Source organism: Parasteatoda tepidariorum, chromosome 3 (genome assembly GCF_043381705.1).
Source record: "Parasteatoda tepidariorum isolate YZ-2023 chromosome 3, CAS_Ptep_4.0, whole genome shotgun sequence".
NCBI lineage: Eukaryota > Metazoa > Arthropoda > Arachnida > Araneae > Theridiidae > Parasteatoda > Parasteatoda tepidariorum.
In genome coordinates, this window is record NC_092206.1 from 84,516,558 (window position 1) to 84,524,021 (window position 7,464).

Consider the following 7,464-nt stretch of genomic DNA (forward strand, 5'->3'; position numbering starts at 1 on the left):
AAACTTTAGATTTTTCAATTGAAAAATATGTAGATTAATATGGTATAAAAAAATTCATACCTTATAATTCAAAAATTTTTCATCCTTAATTTAATTAAATAATAAAAAATAATTAACAATTATTAAAAATTATTTTTTTCGTGAAATTATCTTTGGGTAAATGAGTTTTATGACTGGGTGAAATTTTCTTCGAATTGCTTTATTAGTTTTTAAAATATGACTAAAAACGTAAAAAGTGAAATTAACATTAAGGAGTACGAACTTTGGATCGCTCTCCTGACCAAACTATGGGGACCATATTTCCCAGCTTGCGGCTACCCCCTATATTTTGAAGGTTAAGAATTGAAATCTTTGTGTAAGAATATAGAATGTGTCACTTAAGAGAATTGATACTTGACGGGCTTGGCTTACTCGAAATATAATGGAATGAACAGTTGCTAACGTAAACAAATGCCCCGTTTCAATAGCCAATCAGGAACGAGATACCCACACTACGTCACTTCCAGGTATCCCATTATTACCTTAACAAGAATTACTACCTTGTTGTGAATGTAATTTCTTCGAAATTTAATTCAATTAAAATTAATTTGCAAGAGAAACTTAAAATCGCTAAGCGGATGAAAAGGAAACGTCAAAACAATATAGTACAGTAATATATCGTGAAATGCAAAATATTTAAGCTCATAAAATACATTGCTTAACTTTTTGCAGAAGATAAAATCAGCTGTTTGAAAATAATCACCTCGAACAATAAGCTACAATAAGCAGTAATCAACTTTCTAACTAGAATCAGTAAAGGTGAAAATAAGGGCAAAGAAATCTAGTTTATGATTATATGACTGGCGGCAAATGTCATAACAAAAAAAAAAAAAAAAAAAAAAAAAAAAAAAAAAAAAAAACAGGAATTTTGCAGTTCGCTTCTCTGACGCTATAGTAGTATGCTTATTTCGGATTTGTTTGTTTTTGAAAGATAAAATTGAAACAATCTTAAATATTTTTAAATAGTTTTTCACTTAATTTAATTCTCAAAGTGAAAACGATAAAGTTTACTCATCATTTGAATGAAATAAAATAAGAAGTTGGCGTTAAAAAAAAAACCATTCAGGAACAGTGATCTGCATAACATAAGCTTTTAGTATATTATTTTTAAAAAAAGAAATTTAATTGATTGACACAATTTTTTGCAGAAAAGTTTCATATGTTAGAGATAAATCCTGAATGATTAATTTTAATAACATTGATAAAATTTGTATCACACTTTCGGCGGAAAAGTCAAATATACGATATCGGTTTACAAACTAGTATGTATTGATAAGCAAAACGAACTCATTTCTTATTTTAATGTATTTATAATAATGACACATTAAATTAATATTTCAATTAAACTCACACACACATAGAAATTTTACCGAAGTTCATTTAGAAATACTTATATTTTCTCACAAAACGATCAAGGTCATTATGAACATCTATCTCAGTATTTTTCGCATTTTTTTTCCTTCGTTTCTTATTACTAATAACTTAATTCACTTATAAGAAGTCTTTTTTAAACGTTTCAATGTAAATGTGTAAAATAAACTTCACTGCTCAGATTAGTCAATGCAATCCAGAGGAAGTTAAAATATCTTTTTATGTACTGCCATTGCCATCTACTGGAGAGAATCATCATCAGAAATAAAGTGAATACAGAGAAAAATCAACGAATTTTTTTTTTCTTCATTGAAAAAGCTTGCACTTATGCTTGCCATTTTTATTTCAGTCTTACGTTATTTGATTCTCAGAAAGAGTAAGAATTTCCGTCATCTGAAATTTTCCTCTAAATTAAATTCAAAGGGCCCTCGCTGTTGTGTTTGTTCAACTTAATGTTACTTTTTGTTTTGCTGCGCAAAAACTATAGGTAGGTAGGTGCTTTATCAACGTCGCACTAGGGCTGCACAATGGGCTATTGGCGACGGTCTGGGAAACATCCCTCAGGATGATCCGAAGACATGCCATCGCAATTTTGATCCTCTGCAGAGGGGATGGTTCACCTTCCTTGGTAGCCCGACGATCTGCAAGAGAAGTCGAGCACTTTACGGTGTAACAATTTAACAAGGACCCATACCGCACACCTTCGGTCTCTACGCAGGCTGATCAAAGAGGTCACCCACCCGCACACTGACAGCAGTCAGTGGTGCTTGACTTCGGTGTTCTACTGCGAACAGTGTCCTAACGACCAGTCCACTGCGGGACCGCAAAAACTATAAGACTTAAAAATTTGAAATTAAGTTGGAGAGTAGAGAAATGTACAGGGAGTACAGTGGAATTTAAAAAAAATTAACTTCCAACTATTAGTTCACGAATAATTAGGTGCTAAAGTTCTAGGGAAGAAAAAGAAAGAAAAAACGGGCCGCTCTACAGATCACAGGAACACAATTACGGAGTTTAAATTTTGCATGCTGTAAGGACCATTTTTGTTTATGAACTTGATTGAATGTTTTTTTTTTAAATTTTTTTGAAAGTTATAGCAATTTGAGAAATATCAACTGGTAAACTTGGAGTAAGAAACATATATATAAATGATTAAAAGAGGTCTTAGGTCGGGAAGGAGGATACAAAATTTATTTATTAATTATTAGACAACAGCAGTCTTGAGAGTGAGTTAAAAAGTGAACACGAAAAGTTGTGCTCCTTGGTTATATATTAGGGAAAATCTTGCAAAGTAAAATCCGTAAAATGTCTTAATTTAGGGAAAGAGGGAAATCTTAGTAGCTGCTATTGGTTTATGAAATAGATCGAATGTTTCCCACACAGAGCAAAGGGAAATATGTCCTGCTTTTAATTAAATGCATACTTGAGCCGAAAATAGATTTAAGAACAGGATGTGGCTTTTAAAAGTGTGAGAAAGTATTTCGATTAGAATAATTAATTAGTAATAAAGGAGGAGTTGTTTTATAGCAAAGAAACTAACATAAAAAGATTAATAAAAGCTTTTTATGTTACATCCCCCCTCGCCAAAATTGTTTAATTACAAACCAAAAATTTTAAAATTATCTATTTGCAAAATCTTCACTCTGATAGAAGCACAATTAAAATGAAAATAATAAAATTTGTAATTTTAACAATATATAAAAGTAATATGAATTACAAAACATTTACATATGTACTCATGGTAAAAATTTTAACACAATAAAAATCTGTAGTAGCGTTATCCGCAAATTTAAGATTTTCATTTTCAACAATTTTTTTGACTTAAAAGTTTTTTCAGTTTCAAAAGTATTTTGTTTAAAGATCACATTACAGTTATTCTCCAAGAAGTATTCCTCATAATACCAATTTATGTTAACTCTTCAATCATGATGACAAAAATTTATAAACATTTGTTAGAAATGTGTAATTTAAAATGTAAAACACAAAATACAAAAAGCAGTTTTACAGGAAAAATTTAATCTGAAATTAGATTTGAGTATTGTTTACCTTATCTGAAAAAAAAAATGACACAGTGGTTGTTATTCTGAAGTCCAAGATTTCAATATTGTCTTTATTTCACTTTATTTATTATTTACCTTACATATTTATCACTTTAATAGCTAAATATCCGAAAAAAATTCTTTTTTTTTTTCTTTATGTCCAAAATTTGCCTTCTGTAACATTTTTTTTTCTTTTTCTCTCTTATTCTTCCATCTACTATCCATATTTATTTATACTTTTTCTTTATTGGTATTTTTATTGCAATTATTAACCCGGATTTCAGGAAATATGTAAAGACAAATTGCTTTTATAATCAGAAAAGGTGATCAGTCTTCTCAGATTTTGTATTACAACCTGTTTAACACAATTGCTAATTGAAATCCAAAGCAAACTTTCCAATTTAATATGGTATTAAGGTAAATCAGTTTTTAATTTTTGACTGATCTAGCTATTTTCCTTATTTTTAATCTGAAGTGGTTAATTTGAAAATTACCTTTAATTTCTTCTTTTTTTTAAAATTATTTATGTCTTTCTTTATTTCTTTTTAGACATAATTATTTTTTTTTTCAAAAATTTTAGTTCGGACATTTTTTAAAGTAATTTATGTGCAGAGATCTTAATTGGTAATTTAATTTGTCACAATTGTTAGGGAATTCAAATATTTTCATTTCTATTTTAAACGTGTTTTTGAAGTGTATTTGGTTACTAAATTTTTCAATTTGTGTTTCATCATTTTCCTATCTGTATGCTGGAATTAAAGTTCAGAAATAACGAAACGATTTGTTTATGGAAATTACTGAGCTAGAACAGAGCTATGAACTAATTACCAACATTGGACTCAAGCATTAATGTTTGGTTACTCTTCAATTCAAATTCTAACAACAAGTATTTTGTTCATTTTTCTAACTATTTGTATAAGTTTTAACATTTCTTAATTTAATTTCTGCCACACAGCAATTGCATTCATATATTAAAATTGAATTTCAATAATTATTGTAGTTGCAGTACGAAGAGAAAAAAAAAATTTTTTTTTTAATGGCATTTACATCTTAATCCTAAACACTACAGTAAAACAAAAACATAAATTCAACTAATCAATAAATCATAGAAACTGTAACACATAAAACAATAAATATGAAAATAATTTCTTGAAACATTTTTTGTGCCAATCAATTCACTGAAAATAAAAATTTCAAGAAAAAATAATTTCAACAGTAAATACGATCAATGTTTAAAAAATAATTATTTCAATTGAAGCATCAAGAATGAGATAAAACAATTTAAAATAATAATCAATAAAAATTCAAGAAATTGTTTTATGAGAATTGAAAAATAACACAAAAGGATACATGAAAAAGTTCGAATTAGTCTTAGGAGATATTTTGAAAACTGCAGCATCAGAGATGAAAGTGCGTTGAAATTCCATGAACTAAATTCCAAAAGCAAAGACGAGAGCTGCTAGGGAAAAAATTTGTTTCTTCGTTAAGATGAATCGTAAATTAACACTGAATGGAGAAATTGAAGCTTATTTTTCTTTGAGTTCTGAGTAGGTGGGAGGGAATGTCGAACATCTAAGGATACCATCGTAAACCATTATGGGGTGTGAAAACAATTCATCAACGATAAAATCCAGCTCAGCACTAAAGAGTGGCAAAATCAACGCTTTCTCAAAGGGATAGGGTTTCAGTAAAAAACACTTTAATTATCAGGAGTTCGATGCAGTTTTTCTTCTTAGTCCAAGGAAGGAAATTGAAGCTCAGCTTTCTAGTAGTCTCAGGAACGTAGACAAAATATGCAGCATTGACATATGGAAAACCGATGATCGTTTTGTTCCACTGTGCGTAGGTATCATTTATAATAAACAAAAAGTTTTGAAGAGTTTATTTTCTTGATGAAGATACTGGATGAATTAATTATTGCCATAAGTTGAAGAAGAATTTGACTGCTTATTTACCAAATGTCCATTTGAATAAATGATTTGAAGTTATTCCATATTTTTGATGTACCCTCTTCCGAAGTTGATTTATTTAATTTCAAATGAGATATTTAATATCTTTAATGTACCGTACGTACCCGTACCCCGTTCTCGACCGTTTAATCCTGGCGACTTATAACGTCATTGCCGAGTGGAAGGATTAAAACAGGTCTTAGGTCGGGAAGGCGGGTACAAAATTTATTTATTAATTATTAGACAACAGCAGTCATGAGAGTGAGTAAAAAAGTGAACACGAAAAGTTGTGCTCCTTGGTTATATATTAGGGAAAATCTTGCAAAGTAAAATCCGTAAAATGTCTTAATTTAGTGAAAGAGGGAAATCTTAGTAGTTGCTATTGGTTTATGAAATAGATCGAATGTTTCCCACACAGAGCAAAGGGAAATATGTCCTGCTTTTAATTAAATGCATACTTGAGCCGAAAATAGATTTAAGAACAGGATGTGGCTTTTAAAAGTGTGAGAAAGTATTTCGATTAGAATAATTAATTAGTAATAAAGTAGGAGTTGTTTTATAGCAAAGAAACTAACATAAAAAGATTAATTGGAGCTTTTTATGTTACATATATATATGCCAATATACTGCCCACTGAAATGCAGCAACAGAATTGAAATTTGATGTGCTGAAATAGTCTTTTTTATTTTTAAGTTTAACTGTTTTATTTATAAATTCTTTTTTTTTTAAAATTTTATACAGTTTAAAAATTATTGCAATTTTAAGCGATGTTTTCGTGAATTTCTTTACACTTTGCTTGCTTTAAATAATGCTTCCTAGCACACTAAAAAATTGGTTTTTAAAATTAAACCTTAATAAAGCTTATAACAGAATACAATAAATATCAAATTTTGTAAAAGTAAGAAACTTAGTATTAAATTGAATTAAAATAGTTCTTATTTGTCCATAGATCAGCCACGTCGGTGGAGAGTCAACTGCCGTTTCCAAAATTTCTAGTGAACAGCAAGTAAAAAACTAAATTAACCTTTTTGATTGATATTATATCAAAAATACTCTAATTTAAACCAAAATATATTTCAAATTTGAATGCATTTCTAAATTCAGATTAATTGCCTGTACCCTGAGTAATAGGCCGTGGTTGTGAACAGAAAAGTACCAATGAATTCTTCCAAATGGCAGTATTACATAATTACAGTTCATGAACCTCTTATCAAGGAGCCATTTTGTTTTAAGACACAAAGTTAAACTTTTTGTTTCATTACTTTTGGCAATTTTAGTTAGGAATAGTCAATTCCTTCACCTCTGTGAACCTCATAGAATTTACAGGGGTAGGGTACTTACTTATGATTGGGTCACTTATTTTTTCTTACATCAATTACACTTTTGCTGTTTTATAGTTTTGTATATGTTACCGGCAAAGTATGAAACGCCGGCATATGCCTAGGCATTCTATATAATGGCGGACGTTTTTAGGCAAAGTATGAAATATGAGAAGTATTACATACTTTCCCTAGGCATTGTTTATATATAATGCCTGGCCTAGGCATTCTATAGAATGCCAAATGCTATTTAGGCAATTTATGAAATAAACGTCCTGATGAGGCTATTATGCAAATTATGTGCATGTTACTGTGAATGACCGAAATCGGTGGTTGTTGACTTTCACCGGTAAATGTTGACAATCACATAGTCGCTTTGGTGAATGTCCGAAATATTTATTACATCCGATTTGATATTAATTTATTCGTGGATATAATTACATTTATTCGATATTTTAATACTTACTGACGATAGATTAGAAGAAACATCAGTGTTTGGAGTATCGGGCAAATGTATACCGGGCAGTGGCACTGAATCTTGAAAAAACATCAGTGTAGGGTATACCGGGCGGTGTCACTTAACAAGACCTAGTATATATTTCGGACATTTACTAAAGGTCTAGTTAAGTGCCATTGCCCGGTATATCCTTCACTGATGTTTTTTCAAGATTCAGTGCCACTGCCAGGTATAAATTTGCCCGATATTCCAAACACTGATGTTTCTTCTAATCTATCGTCAGTAAGTAT